Source organism: Notamacropus eugenii, chromosome 4, assembly GCF_028372415.1.
Source record: "Notamacropus eugenii isolate mMacEug1 chromosome 4, mMacEug1.pri_v2, whole genome shotgun sequence".
NCBI lineage: Eukaryota > Metazoa > Chordata > Mammalia > Diprotodontia > Macropodidae > Notamacropus > Notamacropus eugenii.
In genome coordinates this window covers 423321022-423345809 of record NC_092875.1, presented here as the reverse complement: position 1 = coordinate 423345809, position 24788 = coordinate 423321022, and the positions used below count along the sequence as shown (strand labels likewise).

The 24788-nt window shown below is 38.1% G+C and overlaps 1 protein-coding gene across 1 annotated transcript in view; it reads left to right on the top strand.

Moving 5' to 3' along the window:
- WDR70 (WD repeat domain 70) overlaps positions 1-24788 on the top strand; it is a 342319-nt gene that overhangs the window by 95656 nt on the left and 221875 nt on the right. The window lies entirely within an intron of this gene.

Here is a 24788-nt window from a genome sequence, read left to right as displayed (position 1 = left end):
ATGTTACTTTGTTATTTTAGTAAAGAGGTTTAGAAATAATATTGGTAGTGACTGAGAAAACATTCAATCAAACAAGTATTTCTTAAACTCATCCTAAATACTATGTGTGCTAAGAACTGGGGATGCACAGACAAAAGTGAAATAATGACTTCGTTCAAGGAGCTTACATTTTCCGTGGTTTTTTCTTTTGCTTTTTGTATTTTAACAAATAGAAATATGTGGTTATACAAGCAGGAAAAAATACTGTGAAGAAAGATATAATGTAAATTCCATTAGGATTTGTAAAGGGAACGGAATGGATGAAAAGATGAGTATTGTGATATGAGAATCTTGAGTGTCTGAAGATTTCAGGTGTGCTATGCCATACCATGCTGACCGGGCTTTGAGTATAGGCCTGGTGGGGGCAAGGTGAACATGTAGCCTAGATGATGTTGGCATATGAGGGAGGGATCCCTTTCTAGCTAGATGATATAACTGGAGGAAGTGACAGCTTTGAAAGTTGAAGAGAGAATTTTAGTTATAAAGAATAAAATTAACCGAAGACAAAGGGTACCATATATGTTCAGGATATAGAAAAAAATCTAGTTTGACTAGAGCAGGGGTTGTTAAACTTTTTTATGTCATGGCATGTTTTGGCAACCTGACCAAGTCTATGAACCCTTCCTCATAAAGATGTTTTAAATATATAAGATAAAAGATAAATATATAAGCTAAAAGTATCGTAAAGGAAGTCTATCATATTAAAATACAGTTGTCAAGATATTAAAGAAGCAAGTTTATAGATCCTGGGTTAAGTACTCCTAGGTTAGATAGGGCTGGAGTGCATGTGGAATAGTGTAAGATGATACTGGAACAATAAATTGATGTCAAATTGTGAAGGTCCTTTGAATCACAGGCTAAGGTATTTGGACTGATTGAGTAAACAATTGAATGAACAAAGGAAGGAAGGAATGAAAAACCATTTTATTAAGTGCTCACAGTATGCCAGGAACTCTACTAATCACTGGGTTACAAATACAATGGCAAACATCAACCATGTTGTCAAAGAACTTACATTGCAAGAGCAGGAAGCAACACATAGGAGAGTGGTAGCCTGGGAGGGACTTTTGGTTTGGAAAGCAGAGCAGATTGACACATCTTCTCTAGCTGCAATGGCAGGTAAAGTTGATTTGATTTCAGAACTAGGAAGTCGGGATGAGAATAGAGCTGGCTTTTCATGTTGTGGCAAGGTAGAACATGAGAAGAAGTACAAGGTATAAATTGAAGCATAGCTGGGGCTAATCTAAACAGGATGGACCGTTATGGAGGTATTTACCCATCAGGACAGCAGGCTCCAGGGCAGTAGTTACTAAGTGAAAAGATTGATTTCTAGTTTAGGGAGAAGATGACTGGGGAGTAAAATGATTAGGGAACTTTAGAAGATATTTTTATACTGAGTCACATCATCCAAGATTTGTATTAGGATGGTTAATTTGATAGCAGTGTCTATGCAGAAGGAAACATTGACTAGGTGACTATTGCAATGGTTCAGGTAAGAAATAAAGATATGACCTGGGGTGATAGCCATGAGAATTGATATAAGGATAGCAGACTAGACTAGATTAGATTCACATGTCCAGTAAACTGTTGAAATTATGGTTCTGAAGCTTAGGAGAATGGTTTGAGATTGGAGTAAGGGATTTGAGAGTCATTCAGGTAGCAAAGATATTTAACATGGGAATTGGAGAGATTATGAAGGGAACAACAACATGGAGAAATGAAGACTAGAAGCCAGAATAGAGGCTGACAGAGAACCATGATAATCAAAGTAAAGGGAGGAGAGTGTCTAGAAGGAAGAACATAAATGATCATTTTTGTCAAATGTTGCAGAGGTGTAGAGTATCAGGACTGAGAAAGCTATTGGATGTGGTGATTATTTGAGGGACTGAAATGTTCATGTTCTGCAAGGCATTTTTTTCTGTTTGATTTTGTAACATTTACAGTGCTGAAATTTTTAGTGCTTTCTTTTAGAGCGACATGAGTGATTATTAAACAAAATGGAAAACCATAGAACGATTACTGGCTTCATTGGGGGAGAAAATAAGACATTGGCATGAAATCTATTAAATGCAAAATGCTTTAAAAGAATTATAGTTCTTGAAATAAAGTAATTGATCTTTTTAATTCTTACATTTTCAGAAGTTTTTTCTTTATAAAGGAATACATTAAAACACAACTTTAGGGCTAGTATTATATGCAAATGAAGAAAGCACAACTTGCAATGCATTTTTAGAATTTTAAAATTAGAGGGATTAACTTTACTCATACAATTTTGACATTTAAAAGAGGTAGGCTTCCTTTACATGGAAAATCCTTTTGTGGAACACAGGTCCATCCTTTTCTGATGGTGCTAGATATGTGAAGCTGTAAATAAATTGCTGTACATTTCTCATTAAGTTAATTTTGATCCTTTTGAACCATAGGAGATTGAAGCTAGACTTGAAATCATTTTCTTTTGAGTGATTTCAAGAAAAAAAGTGGAAATTATCTTGATAAAGGCTGTTTTGTACTTTTGGGAGTGAAAGGGGAGAATTCACAGAGCCAAAGAAGGAAGTAAAATATTTAATGAGAACAGACTTCTTGATTGAAAGGCCACAAGATCAGGACTAGCAGGACAGTCTGGAAAGCCGGGCAGTGCCTTGACGAGAAGAACGAGTAGAGAAGCCAAGTGAGGAGGGTGGCTTGATGTTGGGGAGTATGTTCTTCAAGTGATTAGAGCCTGTCATGATGGATGTTTGAATTAATAAAGCAGTTGAATCTCCTTGGGCCATTGGAATTTTTCCATTTGTCCTGAGCAGATAGTTAAGATTTAATGTATTAGTCTGAGAAGGTCTAGCCTACATTTGTTGTTACTGTTGAGTTGTTCAGTCGTGTCCAAGTCTTTGTGACCCCACTTGGGGTTTTCTTGGCAAAGATACCAGAGTGGTTTGCTATGCGCTTCTCCAACTCATTTTACAGACGAGGAAACTGAGGCAGACAGGGCTAAGTGACCTGCCCAAGGTCACATAGCTAAGTGTCTGGGGCTGGATTTGAACTCATGAAAATGAATCTTCCTGGTTCCAAGCCCAGTGCTGTATCCACTGCTCCACCTAGCTGCCCCATCTGGGCTACATGGTTAATAATTGCTTTTTGAATGAATGAAGACATGATCAGCCATTGGTAGTTTAAAATCAAGGACCGCTTTAAAATTTCATTGCTATTTTCACATTTGCTAAAATTCTGTAATAATGTTGCATTTCTTATTGTTAATATTACTGCAAGAGGTTGGTTGACACTTATGAATACAGGTAATAAAAAAAAATTATTCAAACCATCCATTATCTGGAAGTTTTCTTACCACACTTGTGGGGGTATTTCCATGTTAGCAAACAGGAGGTCTGAGTGATATTAAATTCTTTAGCAGCAGGTGTTCTCTGTCCCTTGTCTCATTTTTTTCTCTTTCTTAAACAGAATTACAGCCAGCCTTGAAATTTAGCAGTCCTTCACTTTGTGATTTGTCATTATGGCCAGGACCAAGGATACTTTTTACATCTGGTTTGTTTAAGAAAATCCCTTTTCTTAATTCATACTTCTAACCTTTCCTCCACTACCAGCCTTCCTTTCCCAGTTCACCTTTAAAATGTATCTTTGAGTCTAGTAACTACCCTCTGCTGGGAATGTCACAGTAAATCATTTAGCATACACTTTGGTCCTGCTGGTGGTCAGATCATATTTGTGATTATTTTATTAGGTAATGGGTCAGTGCTGGTTTTTCCAGTGTCAGACTTATTTATTTACTTTTGAGGTGGCAGTTCCCAATATTATGGTAAGTCATTATTTGCTTGAAATAGAATAACAACAGAATTGTGTTTCTTAAAAACAATAGTATGATACGAGTTGTATTCAATTATGACTTTTTGTTTATCAATGATTTTTAAATATAACAAAGAAATGGAGTAATAACAATTCAGGTCAGCTACATTTGATAAGGTTTGATCTGTATAAATTTTAGCATATCAAATTAATTATATACTACCCACAAATTGTTTTGAAATGAGCCATTTCAGCAGTCCCTTATCAGTCTCTCTCTTCCTTCCTGGCTGCCATATAGGTTGCATAAGGTCATCCAATTTTTCTTTGTGTTTTGCCTCATTTTAGTACCTTCCTACTGTTAAATGGAAATATATCTTTAAGCTTAAAAGCACTCCTAATTTTAAAATATAAATAAAAATGAATAATATAAAGAAATCTTTAAGCCAAAAGAGTACTCCTTATTTTTAAAAGGATGGTAAACTTTCCTTAAGCATATCAGAAATGTAGTATTGTACAATTATAATATCACCGTTCCTCCTAAGGTTTTCTAAAAAGAATAAATGAAAAGAAATTGATACCTACAAAGAGCAGAATTGTTCAACAAAACTTGTTTTAGTATATTTTATTTCAAAAGCAAAAACAAAGGGTTTTTTTCAAATAAGATAAGACATCTTTTCTTTCTTTTCTATTATCCGTGATAATATCCAGTTAATAAACATTTATTAAGCGTGTGGTGTCAGACAGTGTGCTCAGTTCTGAGGTACAAAGACAAGAATGGAAAAACCTGTGCCTTCAAGGACCTTATGTAATGTAAGGATTTGGTATGATTAAATGTCAGTCACATGCAGAGTCCTGTACTAGGCAAGAGAGATAATGGTTAAGAAGCTTTGGTGCCATGGACCTTACAGTATTAGGGGCATAAGACCAATGCAGAAAGCTCGTATGTGCAGTATTATCTGTTTTAGAGAACAAAGTACCATGTGAAAGATGAGGGTGTAAAATTCTTGCACTGGAGGAGTAGTGGTGGGTCAGGGAAGGCTTTTTGTTGTATGTGGCATTTGAGTTGGCTTCTAAAGGATGGGTAGGAATTTAACAGGTAGAGGAGTCTAGTCAAGGTTTGGGAACATCTTGCTCAAAGATATTAGAATACAGGGCATATCTTGCAGGGAAAGAGTGCCTTCTGTACAATGTGTGGAGGCAAGTAATTAACATGAGATAAGCCTAGAGATGGCCAGTGATTAATGAGATGAGACTGGAGATGCTGAGTGTTGCTAACTTGTGTGAATGGCCTTGAATTCCAAACACAAAACTGAATTTTATTTGATGTTACTGCATGACCAATGGGTATGTAAGAAAATGACACGCCCAGACAATAAGTCCGTGAATTTAGAATTAGAAAATACCTTAGGTATCATAAGGCATATGACCTCATTTTGCAGCAGAAGAAACAGGCCCAGAGAGCTAAAGTGATGTGGCCCAGAGTTACACAGGTACGAATGGGATTTCCTCTGTTTCTCTGACTCTAAATTGCTCTTTGCACCATAACTTCTTTAAAACTATGTATTAAGAAATATTATTCTGGCAGTGATATGAAGGATGGATAGGAATAAGTAAGAGGAAGACAGTATATTCAGAAGGAACTGTAAGAAAACTGATGTAAAAACTAAGTGCATGGTAATTTGAGTTTGCATTAGGGTAGTAGCAGTCAGTATAAATAGGAGAGGGGATACTTTGATTGGTTTACTTTTTTTTTTTTTTTTTTTTACAGTTACTCAGACAATAGAATCAAAAGAAACCTAACTTTTTGAATGTGAGATACTAGAAAGTTATGGGAAAAAATTGTGAGTTTGATTTTGTGTATTTTGGAGGGTGTTGAGGGAGTTCTTTGATAGGAGAGTGGGGATTCCAGAGGAAATGGGAATGAGTGGAGATGAGAATGGAGAGTAACAGGGAGAATAGAGGCAAGGGTTTGGGAGGTGGTAAGATGAACAGCATGTACTTTCATGTATAGGTGATGAAACGGCATGACTGGCTGGAGTTAGTATGTTCCTTATACAGAAGTAAACTAATAAAGTTGATATAAAAGTTTTTTTCCCATTCTACCACTCCCCTTCTTATCCTAGGTGCATTAATTTTGCCCCTCTACACTTTTTCTTTGTAGGGTTTTTATCATAAAAGGTGCTGTATTTTGTCAGAGACTTTTTTCTGCATTTATTGAAATGTTCATATGTTTTTGGATGTTTTGGTTTTTAACAAGATTAACAGTGTTGATTGTTTTCTTAATGTGAACCGTCTTTATATCCTTGGTATTGTGTAGTTCTTCAGTAGCTTTAGAAGTTCAGCTGTGATAGCTATTTTAGCAAATTTGTTAATTTTAGGAATATTTAATATTTAAATATAATAATATTTAAGTTGACCTTAAAATCTACTAGCCATAAGACATAGTTAACCTTCTGGTGTCTGATAACACCTTTAAAATAGGAGTTAATGACTTTTTATTTCATTTATGACAAATGAAAAATCATATAGATTGAGGAATTCTGTGGTCATCAACAGGAATATTACTTTTAAAAAGTATATCCTTGGCTAAGGTAGAGTGTTGATGCTTTTTAGAAATTTTCTGGGGGGGAGAGCCAAGATGGTGGAGTAGAAAGGTGCATATACACATAGCTCCGAACCCACAACCCATAGAACATAGGTAAAAAGGAACTCACGGCGAATTCTGGAGTAGTAGAGGCCACAGCACAGTGGAGCAAAGGAGATTTCTGTTCCAGAGGGACCTGCAAACCTCTCACAAAAGGTCCATCGTGCTGTGGACGTGGAGCCCAGCCCAGCCCTGCCGTGGCTGCAGCACGGAGAGGAGCAGATCTGAGCGGGCTTCAGGTTCGGGATCTCCAGCGGCCGCACAAGTCCCTCCACCCACAGGTGACGGTGGTCAGTGAGAGGGTAATCTTGGCAGGTCGAGAGGGGAGTGGGGTGCCCCCATAACTCAGGCCCCCTCGGGAGGCAGTAGCTGATGCAGCGGCAGACCAGGGCTCCCCAAGCAGGCAGGAGCCTGGATCCATTGTTGAAGGTCTGTGCATAAACCCCCTGAGGGAACTGAGCCTGAGAGGCGGCCCTGCCCCGACCTGACCACCTGAACTTAATCTCACACTGAATAGCAGCCCTGCCCCTGCCGAAGTCCTGAGGCTGGGGAAGCAGCATTTGAATCTCAGACCCCAAGTGCTGGCTGGGAGGATCAGGAGGCGAGGTAGGTGTGAGGAGAATATTCAGAGGTCAAGTCACTGGCTGGGAAAATGCCCAGAAAAGGGAAAAGAAATAAGACTATAGAAGGTTACTTTCTTGGGGAACAGGCATCTCTTCCCTTCCCTTCTGATGAGGAAGAACAATGCTTACCATCAGGCAAAGACATAGAAGTCAAGGCCTCTGTATCCCAAACATCCAGACTAAATATTCTGTGGGCTCAGGCCATGGAAGAGCTCAAAAAGGATTTTGAAAATCAACTTAGAGAGGTGGAGGAAAAGCTGGGAAGAGAAATGAGAGATACGCAGTCAAAGCATGAACAGCAGGTCAGCACCCTGCTAAGGGAGACCCAAAAAAATGCTGAAGAAAATAACACCTTGAAAAACAGGCTAACTCAATTGGCAAAAGAGGTTCAAAAAGCCAATGAGGAGAAGAATGCTTTCAAAAGCAGAATTAGCCAAATGGAAAAGGAGATTCAAAAGCTCACTGAAGAAAATAGTTCTTTCAAAATTAGAATGGAACAGATGGAGGCTAATGACTTTATGAGAAACCAAGAAATCACAAAACAAAACCAAAAGAATGAAAAAATGGAAGATAATGTGAAATATCTCATTGGAAAAACAACTGACCTGGAAAATAGATCCAGGAGAGACAATTTAAAAATTATGGGACTACCTGAAAGCCATTATCAAAAAAAGAACCTAGACATCATCTTTCATGAAATTATCAAGGAAAACAGTCCTGAGATTCTAGAACCAGAGGGCAAAATAAGTATCCAAGGAATCCACTGATCACCTCCTGAAAGAGATCCAAAAAGAGAAACTCCTAGGAACATTGTGGCCAAATTCCAGAGTACCCAGGTCAAGGAGAAAATATTGCAAGCAGCTAGAAAGAAACAATTCAAGTATTGTGGAAATACAATCAGGATAACACAAGATCTAGCAGCTTCCACATTAAGGGATTGAAGGGCATGGAATAGGATATTCCAGAAGTCAAAGGAACTAGGACTAAAACCAAGAATCACCTACCCAGCAAAACTGAGTATAATAATTCAGGGGAAAAATTGGTCTTTGAATGAAACAGAGGACTTTCAAGCATTCTTGATGAAAAGACCAGAGCTGAAAAGAAAATTTGACTTTCAAACACAAGAATGAAGAGAAGCATGAAAAGGTAGAACAGCAAAGAGAAGTCATAAGGGACTTACTAAAGTTGAACTGTTTACATTCCTACATGGAAAGACAATATTTGTAACTCTTGAAACTTTTCAGTATCTGGGTACTGGGTGGGATTACACACACACACATGCACACATGCACGCACACATAGAGACAGAGTGCACAGAGTGAATTGAAGAGGATGGGATCATATCTTAAAAAAATGAAATCAAGCAGTGAGAGAGAAATATATTGGGAGGAGAAAGGGAGAAATGGAATGGGGCAAATTCTCTCTCATAAAAGAGGCAAGCAAAAGACTTATTAGTGGAGGGATAAAGAGAGGAGGTGAGAGAAAAACATGAAGCTTACTCTCATCACATTCCACTAAAGGAAGGAATAAAATGCACACTCATTTTGGTATGAAAACCTATCTTACAATACAGGAAAGTGGGGGATAAGGGGATAAGCAGGGTGGGGGGGATGATGGAAGGGAGGGCATGGGGAGGAGGGAGCAATTTGAGGTCGACACTCATGGGGAGGGACAGGATCAAAAGAGAATAGAAGTAATGGGAGACAGGATAGGATGGAGGGAAATATAGTCAGTCTTATACAACACAACTATTATGGAAGTCATTTGCAAAACTACACAGATTTGGCCTATATTGAATTGCTTGCCTTCCAAAGGGAAGGGGTGGGGAGGGAGGGAGGTAAAGAAGTTGGAACTCAAAGTGTTAGGAACAACTGTCAAGTAATGTTCTTGCCACTAGGAAATAAGAAATACAGGTAAAGGGGTATAGAAAGTTATCTGGCCCTACAGGACAATAGAGAAGATGGAGACAAGGGCAGAGAGGGATGATAGAAGAAAGGGCAGATTGGTGATAGGGGCAATTAGAATGCTCGGTGTTTGTGGGGGGAGGGGACAAAAGGGGAGAAAATTAGGAACCCAAAATTTTGTTAAAATGAATGTCAAATAAATAAATTTAAAAAAAAAAAAAGAAAAAGAAATTTTTCAAATATGCTTTTAAAAGGTATCTTTTAATCTTTCTTTACCCCATGAAATATAGTTTATTTGCATAAAATTAGCAAAATCCAGGAAGAGTTTTGCTTTGATCCACTGCCTTCTGTACTTGATTCATACCTGCAGCTTCAGAGTGGTTTATGTATACCATCTGTTCATATACTCCATTAGCTTTTTGCTCTTAAATGGTAGTGGCTACTCCTAAAAATTAGCATTTCTGCTTTTTTTCTGGATTTTCACTGCCTTCCTCTTCATGGAATATGTATATTTTTATAAAAGCCCTCAAGAGAATCTCCATTGCCCTATTTTTTTTAGTCTTCCAAAGCAGTGAGGACCCCAAAAAGTTTGCATGTACTGGGAACTGGAGAGGGCCTTTCTCTTATTATTGAGTTCTTAGTCTTGATTCCAACACTCTTGAATAAAGTGGTCATTAATGGTTTATAGGAATACAGGGAAAGGTAATAGTTCTTTCTCTAATTCTTAAGTGTAATTGCTTTGGAAATATTTTTCTAAAAAAGTATCAATAGTAAAATAGGATTCATTTTATAAATATCTGATTTACACACACTTTTTTCATGAACATGTTGATTGCATATAGGTAAGGTATCAGTATACCAGAAATAGGTAGTTTCCTATGTAAAGGAAGGGTGTGTGGAAGTTGGAAATTAGAGTATTAGGTAAGGCAAGAAGAACGTGATTACAACTATGAATATGTGAGTTGACTTTATCACTAATTTTGAATTAAAAGTACTTATAAACTGTTTGAAAAAGAGAGAGAATATCACTTGAATGAATAAAACATTTATCAAGTGTTTATTGTTGTTGTTGAGTTGTGGTCCCATGGACACTTCCATGACACTTTCTATCCATCTCATTCTCTCCTGTGCCCTTCTCCTTTTGCCTTCAATCTTTCCCATTATTAGGGAAAGTGCCTACTAAGAACAAAGCCCTCTGCTAAGCTCTGGGCACACAAACAGAAAAGTAGGACAAGACTCTACTCTCCCTGTGCTCATGGGAGACAGTATATATGAAAAGTTTCAGCTGCAAGTCAGATCTAAGAGTCCCATGATCCTTAGGCTGTAGAAACAAAGCAGATGGTGATGCCTCTTCTTTAATGCCATTTCTACTGATAAATGATATTTTCTGATACTGAACCATTTGGTAAGGTTAAGGACTTTGGTGAAAAGAACTTTTCTGAATCTTTAATAACTGTGACTGTAGCACCTACAGGGTTTGCCTCCCAGAATGATAGCTGATGAGAATGGGCTGGACTAATGGCTATCATAAGGGCTCTTAGATTCTGGCTCCTGGGCTGTCTCCATCAGGAAGAGGGGAGATGGTGGTTAAGGTAGTTGTCATGATTTGACTTCCTTGGCACATTCTGCCTCCGATCTCTTCCTCAGGGTACCTTACTGCTTTAGAGAGGCTGGCATGCCTGTCCAGTATGTGGCAGTTAGTTGGCTAATGGTGAGGATGGATGGCTCCTCCTTCACAGTGCATTTTCCTGCTCTCTGTGAGAACAGATCTGAGAGCAGAATGGTGGTCTGGGTGAGAGTGCTACTCCCAGAATTCTTTGTCAGCAGTTGTTACTAGTGGTGATTGCTTTCAACAATAATTCTACTTCCATTGATGGATGTGAGGGCTGAGTGTTAAGCTGGTCTGGTGGTTTGGGGAAAACTGTCATTCCCAAGTCTCTTGTGTTCAGGGTCCTGTGATGTCTCCATCAGGATCAGAGGGGAAATGATGGTCTAGATAATTGCGGTGCTTTGACTTTCCTGGTACAAACTACCTCCTATCTTTCCCTCAGGATGCCCTGCTGTGTAAGCTAGCCTAGCTCACCTGATCTGTGTGTGGCATATGATTGGCCACTTCCGAAGATGACTGGCCCCTTTGATGCAGGAATTCCATCTTCAGATGGTCTGTGAAATCAAGTCTAGAAGCAGAATTAGTAGTGTGGAAGGTGCTGTCCCTTCTGGGGTTCCTTTACCTATCTTAAACTGAGTTCTTAATATTTGAAAAAAACAGTTATGAGCTATGTGTTGCTGGGCAATGATGCAATAGAACAATGTTATCCCCACTGCTCCAATGTAGAGTACCTCTACGTTTGGTCAGAAGGATAGCTTGTAGAGCTAGTTGATCTGGGTACATGTCTTTCACAGCACTTAGAGATGGACAATTAACTCATTTTAGAATTTCAATGGAGGAAGGAAGAAGTGTGGATTACTTTTGGGAAATTATGCAATGCTTTTCACGACTGTAACCTTTTCCCTGAAACAAAGGTCCTTTTTTTTTTTTTTTTTTTTTTTTGGTGATGCTGTGTGCCTATGGATCATGTTGTATACAGTCTTCAAAGAATTAGAGGCATAGACCACCCAAAAGAAAATGGAGAGATGTATTGGGGGAGTGAATAAACTGCAGCAGAGTACCATGAAGAATTATATAGCAAAAGGGTTATAAAAGTTATCATCAAAGAGATGTATGACCAGGAGAAGAAATGAACATATTTGTGATAGTAAAATGCTAAATTCACAGATCTGGATAAAAAAAAATCTGACTGTCAAAATATCCATATAACCCTATATATCTATTGATGAACACTCCTTGCACTCCACTGGTATCATGCTGTGACAACAGACCTAGAGGAAGACCTCCAACATGGTGGGGGGGCTCTCCTGTGGAAGATTGACAGGAGTATATGGTAAGGTATCACCGAATATGGAAAAGGGTTGCACTCTTCTCCTTTTGAGTTAGTGTCCACATCAGTGAGATCACAAATCCATCCAAATTTGTCTTGTTAGACAGGTGAATGATGGCAAATTTTTTTTCTCCTTAGGGATCAAGGATTTAAAATTTGTATGTTTGGGAATAAAGTTTAAGTACATGTACTAGAGGCTAAGAATCAAGAAATCAAGTAATTTTTGGCTTCCTTAGGTAATTATAAAACATTTCTAAAATGATAAGGTGAGAACTAGAACTAATTTATTTTTATTCTTTACTAGGAATTTCTTGAAATTAATCAATATTTGACAGACTTTATTATTTTAAAATAATATGACAGACTTTATTATTTTTAAATAATAGATCTTTATTAATATCTTTTGTTTTTAAATTCCTAGAATTTCCACTCTCTGGGTTCTTAGTATTAATAATCAAGATGAAAGTTTTGAAATTGCTGATAGTGAAAATAAACCTAAATGTATTTAAGTGAAATTGTGGTCAAATAAGTGTATTATGATAATTATGAGAGTTTCTGGGAATGAAAGTAAAATGTGAAGTATAATCTATTTCACTTATGAAGAGCATTATATGACTATTTAGGCATTATTAACATTTTTTTTCCTAGTCTGGACCTGTGATGTTAGCATTTAGTGGGAACAAATGTCACTAGTAGACTCACGGATACTGCTAATTTTTTTCTGCCTGGATTTAGGAAATATGCTTCTAACTGAGCAAATTTCCTCCAGATTGAAGCTGGGGAATGGGTTTTAAGGAAAATCCTTTGTGCCAATGATGCCCCACGTTTTCCCAAATTTTTTTTTATCCTGTTCTCTTCTGACCCTGTGTTTGTCTAAGAAATTAACATATACTTTGAGATCACCTCTGGAATTTACTCAATGGAAGTTGTAGGATTTAGAGCCAGGACATTTCAGTAAGCCTTAGTTGTATGCATCAAAAGAAAAATATTCATTTGCACACATGGATAAACACATTTTTTGGATAATATGATTATACTGTAGAAATCTTGCATAAATGTTATTCATCTGAACACCTCCTGCGTCACCATGGTATTATGTAAACACTTTTTGCTCAATAGATTAATGTTTCCAGGCTACAGTTTTCACCACTTTTAGGAGCATTGGGGATAGCCATGCCAAGGACAATGCCAGACTTTAATATAAACAACACTATCCTGAGTGCTTTTAGCTAGAGATCAATTGTTCTATTTGGAAGTTAAATGTTTAGTCTTGAAGAAGGTTATGATCACTTGAGAGGCCAAATTTGAAAGCCTCTTGGATCAGTTAGTCAGTCAGCAAGCATTTATTGAGGGCCTACTATCTGCCAGGCACTGCAGTGGGGTATAGAAATCTATCTTGTTCTACAAGAAAAGAGAGAGAGGATGGGGATAAGAGAAGGGAGGGGTATGATAGAAGGGAGGGCATATTGAGGGATGGGGTAATCAGAATACATGCTGTCTTGGGGTGGGTGGAGGGGAGAGATGGGAAGAAAATTTGGAACTCAAAATTTTATGGAAGTGTCTACTGAAAACTAAAAATAAATAAATAAATGAATATATAAGAAAAGAAATAAAAGACGGCCCTTGCTCTCACTGAACTCAGTCTGATGAGGGGGACGGTATGCAAACAGTTATGATCAAATTAGTTATTTACAAGATGAATTGGAGATAATTAACAGAGGAAAGTTGCTCCCATCAAAGTGAATCAGGAAAGGCTTCTTGCAGAAGGTCAGATTTTAGGTGAAACTTGAAGGAACCTGGGAAAGTTAGGAGGCAAAGATGAGGAGGTAAAGAGTTCTAGGCACGGGGGACAGCAAGTAAAAATGCCCAGAGTCAGGACGTGTAAGTGTATACCATGAGAGGAACAGCACGAGGCCAGTGTCAATAGATTACAGAGTATATAGAGGTTGTAAGGAGTAAGAATATTGAAAGGGTATGAAAGGATCATGTTGTGGAGGACCTTAAAAGCCAAACAGAAAGTTTTTTTTTTTTTATATGATTCTGGAGCCAGTAGGAAGCCACTGGAACTGATTGAATTGGGGAGAGTGTGTGTGTTTGTGAGATGGTCAAACTTGGAGTTTAGGAAGATAAGCTAGATGGCTGAATGGAGGATCGTCTGGAGCAGAGAGGCTTGAGATAGGAAAGCAACCAGGATATTGCAGTAGTCCAAATGTGAGGTTATCAGGGCCTCCATTGGTGTGGTGGCAGTGCTAGAGGAAAGAAAAGGACATAGATGAGAAATGTGGCGAATGCAGAAAAGACAGTACTTGGCAACTACCTGATTGAATATGGGGAATGAGAGAGTGAGTAGGATAACACTTAGGTTGTGAGCCTGAGTAAGTGTAAGGATGGGGATACCCTCGATAGTTATGGGGAAGTTAGGAAGAAGGGAGGGATAGGGAAGGAGCCAGTAGATAGGGAGAGATTAAAGATAAGTGTGAGAGTGGGGATGATAGAGAAAGAGGTTGGAGAAGATGGGAAGATGGGCAGGTGGGGGTTAGGCTTAGTCAGGAGAAGGGCCACCATTTTATATGAAACAGGGATGTAGAAAATAGTAGCATAAGATATCTGAGTGACTTTCTCCTGTCTTTCTGTTTCTTTGCACTGGTCATCCCCTCTACCTTGAATGTGCTTTTGCCTACTTTACCCTTTTTACCCTGAAATCCCTCTCTTTCTTTTTTTAAATTTTCAATTATTTTATTTATTTTCAGTGTTCTACAATCACTTCCATATATCTTAGATTCCCCCCCGCTCTCTTCTTCCCCCGGTCCCCCTACTCCCTCCCCAAGAGGGGGAGGTTTTACACATATATTCCTATTAAATACATTTACACCTTAGTCATGTTGCATAGAAGAATTTAAATGAATGGGAGAAACCATAAAACAAAACAAAACATAATACAAAAGAAAATGGTCTGCTTCATTTTGCAATCCAATTCCATAGTTCTTTTTCTGGATGTGGAAGGTGTTTTGCCTTGAGTCCATTGGGAAGTTTTTAGGTCCTTGCATTGCTGTGAAGCACTAAGTCTACCAGAAGAATTCCTCACACACACTGTGGTTGTTGCAGGTTGTTCTCCTGGTTCTGTTCCTTTCGCTCAGCATCAGTTCATGTACGTCCTTCCGGGCCTCTCTGAAGTCTTCCTGTTCCTCATTTCTTACAGCACAATTGCATTCCATTACATTCACATACCACAACTTGTTCAGCCATTCCCCAACTGATGAGCATCCCCTTGATTTCCAGTTCTTGGCCACCACAAAGAGAGCTGCTATCAATATTTTTGTACATGTGGGACCCTTCCCCATTTCTATGACCTCTTGGGGATACAGTCCTAGTAGCGATATTGCTGGGTCAAAGGGTATGCACATTTTTGTCACCTTTGGGGCTTAGTTCCAAATTGCTCTCCAGAATGGTTGGATCAGCTCACAGCTCTTCTCTTTCTTTAACACAGTTCAAACACCGCTTCCTTTTGAAGCTTTTCCCAATTGCTTCAAATGCTAGTGCCTTCAATCTCAAACTGCTTTGTATCTAATTTTATTAATTTGTACTTATTCCCTTTTCCTTTATTTAATACATATTTATATACATCCCAGGTGTCTCCCACATTAGAATGACCTCACAAATATTTTATTTTTTGTATTTACATTCCCGCTGTCAGGCACATAGTAGACCCTTAATAAATGTTGATTGATTGATTGCATTTTTTCAGGTGATACCTCAGAGTTGTTGTAATCTGCATTTTTCTGATTATTAGTTGTTTGAGTGCTTTTAAAGACTAATTGATAATTTGTATAGATGAGGAGGTAGGTGTATAGGTAGGAAGTTGTTTACATTTTTAGTTGCTTTTTTTTTTTCAATTAAGACCTGCAAATTTCCACATGCTTTTGGTATCTTTCTCTCCTTCTGTGAATTGATTCCTCAAAGACTTCATGATTATGTCATCTCCCAGGATATCTGTACACTTGATCCAATCCATCTGCTTTTCCTATCTGATTTCTTTAATGCCATTTCTACTTTCTCCATAAGCACATCTGGGACTGTAGTATTAAAATCCAAATGTGGTCATTCTTTTTTCCTCAGTGGTGAAACTATTTTATTTTAAAACTGTTTTTTTAGGTCTTTTCCATTTTTTATTCTTTGTTCTTCCATTTTCTTTAACTGTCCTCAGAATGACTTTGCTTGTTTAGTTTTCTTGCCACACTTTACTTAAATTGGTTAATTGCTCTACTGCTTATTTTCACTTTATGAGGCAGTAGTGTTCATAATCTTCCAACATCCTTCTTCCTAACATTTTTATAAACAATTATATTTTGCTTGCCTTTGGCCACTATCTTTCATTTATTGACAAGTAAGTCAGGTGTTTGCTCATATGCTTTTTAAGTTCTTTTGGTCTCATTATAGCAATTTATTTTTATTAAATTTCTGCATGTAATTATAGTCAGTATTGTGTTATTTTTCCTTTCTGTTTTCCATTTTTATTTATCAGTTGCTTGTTTAAATAGTTCAGGATTGAATTGTCTAGATTGCAAACTATATATATTTTCTGATTATTCTTCTACCTTTTTTTTTTTTTTTTTGCTAATCTTGATCTTTGCTCTGACAGTTCAGTGGTTTTCATCAATAGTCTGATTTAGCCATCGCTTCCACATCAATAATGAGTCTTTTCTTGCCTGTGAAGATATAATCAGTTTCATTTTTTGTATTATTCTAGAGGAGGGGTGGGGAACCAGCAACCTTGAGGCCACATGTAGCCTTCTAGGTCCTTGGGTGCAGCTTTTGTCTGAATCCAAGTTTTACAGAACAAATTCTTTTATTAAACGAATTTATTCTGTGAAGTTTGGATTCAATCAGAGGGCTGTACTTGAGGACCTAGAGGGCTACATGTGGCCTTGAGGTCACAGGTTCCCAATCTTGTTCTAGAGTGCTTGCTGTATATTCATCTTCCTCTTTCTTGAAAAAGGTAAAAGTGTGAGGCCTCTGCATGCTTTCGAAGTCTTTGGCTTTTCTCATTCCTTCTTTCCAATCTATTCTTTCTGGTATGCTTTTTTATCATGCTCATCTATTCTGATCTTTAAATTGAAATTCCTGCATGTCAGGGTGCATGCTGATTTATTTTGGAAGGTATTACTGAATTCTTCATAGACTTTCTCTACCTTTTTAATCATTGTTGGTACCTAAGCTACAGTTATTTTCAAAGATCCCCATGAAAAAAATCTTTTTTCTTGTCATTAGGTGTATGATAAAACTAACTCTGTTGAGTTCTTTCTTTGCTACTCTTTGTAATGGCAACATTCAGACAGTCTCCAACTCCTTTCTTTGCCATTCTATCCTCTTAATGTCTGTTCTTCTATTTTTTTAAAATAGTGTTAATGCCAGGTTTTCATTTAGCTGAAGTTTCGTTCTTCTGGCTTCATTTATTGTGAGAATCTCTAATTGACATGATTTAGTTCCTCTAAAAATATGTCCATTTGTTTACTTGAAAAGAAACCAATATTTAGGGTACCAACAGAAACTGTGGGATTCTTCCTTCCTTTTTTCCCTTTTCTGCTATGTTGTTACTCACTGTCATTTTGTACTTTGTTTTATGGGTTATTGTGGCCAAAGAATTCATTACTAAGTGGCCAGCCATCTGATGATGAGCCATTTCAATATGATGTTAGAGGAAATAAAAGAAGGCCACCAGCTTGTTTTGTGAACTCTCTATGGCACACTTAAGAAAGCACATGGATATGTACGACACAGGATGAGTGGTCTTGACTTGACTGCAGTCTGAATTGATAGGGGGAACATGCATATGGTTGAGCTAACAGATTCATTTGAATATTTGGATTAATAGTTCAAATCTTCTCTTGAGAACTGTTTGCTCAGAGGGACTCAAGAGTTCTTTTGATCATATACCCAGGGCAAAAAGGGAGATTGTTTTAAGAGATATTTAGTCATCTTTAATTGCAGTGTTTATGATAGTTATTTTCCAAAAGTTCACAATGAAAGTAATTGTAACTTGTATGCTGACTTTGACTACTCCCCATTAAATGTGATTCTTAATCTTATAAGTTTGTGTCAATTCCCTAAAGATTTGGGATGTTAAATTTATCAGATGTTTGTGCAAATATTTACTACTCCTCATCTTTAGTTCTGATTGTATTTTCATTTATTTGTACTAAACTTTTTATGTATACATATTTGGTGTACAGCATTGCATTTGCTCTTCTGGGTCAGAACACTCGCAAACACCAAGACTGTTTTGATGAAAATGATGGGGAAATTCAGAAGCTGCTAAATGAAAAATGAGAACTCCACAGGATTTACCAGCAGGATAGTTCATCCACCTCTAAGAAGGCAGCATTTAATTCCCTCAAAAGCAAAGTACAAGCAAAGCTTAGAGAGATGCAAGATTCCTGGCTCAGTAAGAAGGCAGATAAAATTCAGTTTTATGATGATAGTAACAATCCAAAGCACTTTTACAATTCCCTGAAAGCTATTTATGGACCAAAAACCTATGGTGTATTACAACTACTTAGTGCTGGTGGTGCCACGTTGATTAGTGATAAGGACGTGATCCTAGAGTAATGGGCTGAACACTTCCATAGTGTTCTCAACAGACCATCATCAATCAATGCTGAGGCCATTGACTGTTTACCTTAGGTTGAAGTCAATGCCTCCTTAACTGAACTTCCAACAGAAGAAGACGTTTTGAGGGCCATTAGGCTCCTTCCATGTGACAAAGCACCTGGTGCTGATTCTATTCCAGCTGAGATTTACAAGGTAGGGGGACCATTGCTCATACAAAAGTTGACTGAAATTTTCCAGGTTATATGGCAAGAAGAGATTATCACCCAGCAGTTCAAGGATGCCTCCATTGTCCATCTCTGTAAGGGTAAAGGGAATAGGTTGTCCTGCAACAATCACAGGGGGATCGCTGTCTTAGTCATTTCTGGCAAGATTCTTGCTAGAGACCTCCTTAATAGGCTGATCTTTCACCTGGAAGATGGTCATATACATGAGAGCCAGTGTGGCTTCAGAAAGGGTGAAGGAACAGTCGATACGGTGTTTGTTGCCCGACAATTACTGGAGAAACTCCAGGAGCAGAACAGAGGTCTGTACACAACATTTGTAGATCTGACCAAGGCCTTTGACACTGTTAGTCATGAGTGCTTATGGAAAATAATGTCAAAATTTGGTTGCCTGGAGAAGTTTATCAGTATTGTACATCAATTTCATGATGGCATGTGTGTCTGGGTTCTGGACAAAGCTCTCATGCCTTTCCAGTCACTAGTGGAGTGAAACAGGATTGTGTGCTTGCTCCCATGCTTTTTAGCATGATGTTTTCAGCCATGTTGACAAATGCTTTCAATGAGGATGAACATAGCATCAAGGTCAACTACTGTACTGATGGTAAGTTCTTTAATTTGCAAAGGCTACAAGCCAAGACCAAAGTGGAGGGAGTGTTGGTGCATGATTTTCTGTTTGCAGATGCTTCTGCACTCAATGCAGCCTCTGAAGCTGAGATTGCAACAACGTATGGATCAATTGTCAGCTACCTGTGCTAATTTTGGTCTAATAATTAACACCAAAAAAAACACAGGTGCTCCATCAGCCACCACCACACCATCCATATGTGGAACCATCAATTACAACAAATGGAGAAGTTTTGAATGCTGTGAATAAGTTCCCTTACCTTGGTAGTGTACTTTGTAGGGATGTACACATTGACAATGAGGTTGATGCACACCTTGCCAGAGCTAGCTCAGCCTTTGGGAGGCTCCAAAGAAAAGTTTGGGAGAGAAGAGGTATTAGACTGACTACCATATTGAAGGTCTACAGAGCTGTTGTGCTGACCTCATTGTTGTATGCCTGTGAAACATGAACAGTTTACTAGTTCCACACCAGGAAACTGAATCGTTTCCATTTGAACTGTCTTAGGAAGATTCTGAGGATCACCTAGCAGGATAAGGTGGTTTTCCGACACTGAAGTCCTTGCTTGAGCTGAACTGCCAAGTATTCAAACTATGCTTGAGACAGCACAACTCTGATGGGCTGGTCACGTTGTTCGAATGCCAAATGTATGCTTGCCAAAAAGACCATTTTATGGAGAACTTGCATGGAGCAAGCGATCACATGGTGGCCAGAAGAAATGATACAAGGACACTCTCAGGGTCTCTCTCAAGAACTTTGGATTTGATTGTGCAACATGGGAGACACTGGCACAGGACCGCTCAGCATGGTGTGCCCACCTAAGAAAAGGTACTGTGCTGTTTGAGCAAAGCAGAATTGAGACAGCACAAAGGAAATGCAGGATGCTCAAATTTGGGATATTCACCCCAAATATTCGTACAGACTATCTGTGCCCAACCTGTGGTAGAGCATTCTGAGCTTGTATTGGTCTGATCAGCTGCAATCAGACACTGAAATTTCACTTTACAAAGGTGATGTCAGTCATTTTGGACCTCTTTGAAGATGAAGGACAACAACCAACCAACCAATATATTTTGTTTTTGAGAATATTGTCTGTTTAGTGTATAGTTACAAATGCTCCCCTATCTATTTTTGAGAGGTACCAACTCTGCCTTTTAGGTAATACTAATCCATATAGCAGCTAGATGGCACAGTGGAAAGAGCCCTGGGCCTGGAGTCAAGAAAACTCATCTTCAAATCTGGCCTCAGACATTTATTAGTTGTGTGATCCTGGGCAAGTCATTTAACCCTGTTTGCCTCAGTTTCCTCATCTGTAAAATGGGCTAGAAAAGAAAATGGCAAACCACTCCAGTATCTTTGTCAAGAAATTCCCAAATGGGGTCATGAAGAATTGGTCATGATGAACAAAATCCATGTATCAGGGTATGGTATTTGTGAATGGTTTTATTTGCCCAGCTATACTGAAAATAGGACCATACCGAAAATATTTTGTTGATCTGTACAGTGTTTTCTGTTATTAAATAACATCTATAAACATTAATTGTAAAGCACTAAGCACTATGTCTGGCATGTAGTAGGTGCTTAATAATGCTTTTTCTCTTCCCCTTTTATACACTTTAGCTTGATGCTTCTTGTTATATTGTTGGTAAAAGCATGTAGTTCATCAGACAGTTCTGATGGTGCCGCTCTTTTATAGCCTCACTGTCAAACAGCCACAGTTGGATGCTCTTATTTATATGGGATGGCTTTCTTTTTCTTGGTTTGAGCTTTAGAAATGAACTGTCATGATATGTGAGCAGGAAAAAGGAAAAGGAACAGGGCCACACACATATTTCAGTCACTCGACAACATGTGTATTTGTTTTGTGTTGTAAGTCACTAAAACATTCTGTGATGTTTTATCCTCAGCCTGTTCTTTATAACCAAACATCAATTATTTGCTGAATGTAAAGCCCAGGGATAGTTTCATGTAGACTTATGTCTAAATTTTAAATGGCCAAACGAGAGTAGAATAGTTTTGAATCATTGTAATCTACTTAATCTGCCAACACCTTCACATAAACCAGTCAAGAAAGCAAAGGATTAACAGCTTTTATTGTTTGATTTTTCACAGCAACACACTGATTAGATCAAGAGGCTCAAACTTAGTAACAAATCTTTTGAACTAGTGTCTCAAAAAGCTAACAACATCAAAATATCTAGTAGGATTATCCTGCTCTTTTCATTCTTTGGTAGTGGTACATTAGAATTTTTGGATCTCAAAAGAGGGAAGAGTGATTTTGTAAAGCTTAGATGTCTTCCATATTCTGATGTTTGTCCATGTTTGGGAAGAGATTAGAAAGTGATGAATTTATTAGTTTCGGTAGCTGTTGAATTAGCTAATGAGATGACTCTAGGGAAGAAAAAAATTCCTTGTTGCAAAAGACAGAAACTGTGGATTTGTTCTTTGTGGATATTTGTTTTACAGATTGCTATGTAAAATTTTATGCTGACATTACCTAAGTAAACTGTGACAACTCCAGTAGTTTAACATATAAGCAGTTGTTCATTTGTGTCATATGAAAGAAGTTTCTTACTAGTTTCTGTATTGTCACTCTGTCACTGTGGCTTTCCGTGGCTGCTGCATTTCTGTTGTTTGGGGTGTTCTAGAAGCAAATCTTTTCAGTTCTAGATTTCTTTCTAAAAATGTTTAAGACGCCGCTTTGGTATTGAACATCTTTCTCCACTAACGGATAAGCTCAAATTTTCAGGGTGGGTCACCCTGGGCTGCATCCCCAAAGTCCATTACTCTTTGGAACATATTATTCAGATCCTTCCTACATTTTTTGATGGGTGCAGAAGTTGAGTGCTGTTAGAATTTCCTTCATTTTGTATTTCAAGGTCTCTCAATTGCTTGAAGAACTTATAAAAGGCTTCTGAATTGAATGTTAACTTTAACAGTGTCTTTTTTTTTTTCTGGAGACATCTATGAATTTGAAAAAATAAAAAAAAATTTGTATTTCGTGTTCTGTGTTCAGAAATTCTGCACAGTTCTCTTATTTTATGCATTATAATTTAAGGTTTTTTGGTTCCATTTTATTCTTCTGGAAGATTTATGATACTTAGGTTATCTCTATGCATCCTATCTTTTGAGTTTATTGTGTTTTTCTTGCGTAGTGAGCATCATTTTTTAATGCCCCTACTCCCATTTTTGCGTCTTTCTTCTACATTGGGCTTCACTACTGAACATTTCCATTCCCAATCTATTGTTCCCTCTTGTGTTTCTTTGGTGAGACTTGCCATTGCAGATTCCACTTTTACTATTCTGCCTATTATTTTTGCTGTGCAGGACATAAATTGTGCTCTCATAATTCTCATTTCCCTTTTGAATCACTCAGGAACAGCATGTTGTGTGTGGTTCCATCTTCATGTTCAAATTTCACAACTCCTCTGTCTCAAGTTTGAGATCATTTTTCTTTGTTTTGTAGCATTTATTCATAGATACCTGAACCCGTTTACTAGATCTGGAGCCATATTTTCTTCTGTTGTTAATGTTTTCCTGTTGATTTGTCAGCTTGTGCTCAGGGTCTTTGAGTTTTCTTTTTTCGAGGGATTTTTGATAATTTCAGGTTTTTTTCCCTTCCTGATTTCCCCCTCCTGAACATTTTATGACTTTGTCCCCTCAAATGATGATTTCCTTAGGGGTTGGATCTAAAAGCATCTCAGCTGCCTCCCCACTGGCAGTTCAGCATTTGTAATGCTACAGGGTTGTGCTCCCCAGGAGGCTTTTTAATCCTGAAGGACTGTGGTCTTGTGGTTGTCTTGTCACATGCCTACAACAAACTTCTCCCCCTCCCCCCAAATAAAGTTTTGAAGCCTGGAGCCAGTGTCTTCACCATACTGAAAAGAGGGATGAAAGGTGTGAGGCCAGGCATGGGGTTTGTTGCAAGCCCTTGTTGTATTTTAGGTCTGCTAGTGTAGCCTCCCTGCCTGTAGTGTGAGAAGTGGGGGAGGGATACTGAGTGAGCTCATGTTTAGTGAGGGTCAGGTTATGGATTTGTTTATATTTTTAAAACTATGGTTTGGATTCTGGGCATCCTTAAACCATTGGGACAGTTAGTGTTGCTTTGTCTTTGGTGCATAATTTCTGTTTTGGAGAGATTTGAGAGGTTGTAGGGATCAGAGAAAATGTCTAGTCCTTCCTCTGGTTGCTCACATAACTTGGAAGTCTCATCATTGTTATATGACAGGGCTGTATCTTGAAGTAGAGGATGTATGAAGTCTCAGATCATGTGTCCAATTCTATCTGCTCCCTGTGTTATTGGGAAGAATGTGAATTATACAGTGTTTCTGAGTTAGTGAAACTTATTCCTGCTGATGATACAATCCTGTTAAATTCAAATATTCATAAAGGACTTATTCCATGGAAGATGGGATGCGTCTTAGCATAGAGGAAAATTCTCCAGCCTTGGAATTAGAAAGACCTAGATTCAGATGCTGCCTCTCATAGCTACTGTGTGGTCATGGGCAAATCAATAAACTTATAAGTTACAGAGGTTTATCAGTCTACATAGATGAAAAGAATTTCTACAGCAGGAGTTTCCCACACTTAGGAAATCACAGCTATAGGCATGCCTTTCCAGCTTCTCATCCCTTGTCAAAATATCAAAGACAGAATCAAGGGCTGCTCTTCTTGTCCTTGCCCCTTTTCCACTCTGTATAAGATACTAAGTTAGGCTCTCTGTTGGAGGTAGAATGATATATAAATTACCGTAACACAGGCTGAATGTGATAAGAGAAGTTAGAGACATACAAACACTCTTCTATGGAAAGTTCGAGGCAGGATAAATCACTGCCTCTGAGGAACTCGGACCTGAGTTAGGCCCTGAAGGAAGGTTTTTCTCCAGGCAGAAAAGATCCCAGACGTTGATGTTGGTGTGAACAAAGATATGGAGAGAAGAGAGGATGGAATGAGAGAACTCTTCTCCAAAAACCCAAACTGGATTTGCTCTGACAATGGCAGGCTAGAAAGTATAAGCTCCTTTTTCAGTTAAGTTGTGTTACTGACTTTAATCAGCTTGGACAGAAACCATATATGCAGTTCTTCTTTGTATAAAGTTTTAAGTTACATTTTTTGAACTATGCTTTATTTTTACCTAGAATTTTCCCAGTAGTTGAAATATGAATATTTTTGCCATCTTGGCATATTTCCTTTTATTTAAAATACGTTGTGTTCATTCCTGAAGCATTTGTTGAGCACCTACTTAATGTAAGCCATATTATTTAAGTCCTCACTAACTGAGCTGAAAGTACAAACATGTCACCCTTGGGTTTAGGAAGTGGAAAGAATTTCTTACTTTTCCACTAAGAAATAAATACCACAAGTCTCAGGAAATAGAATACCTGTGTTTAGCTTT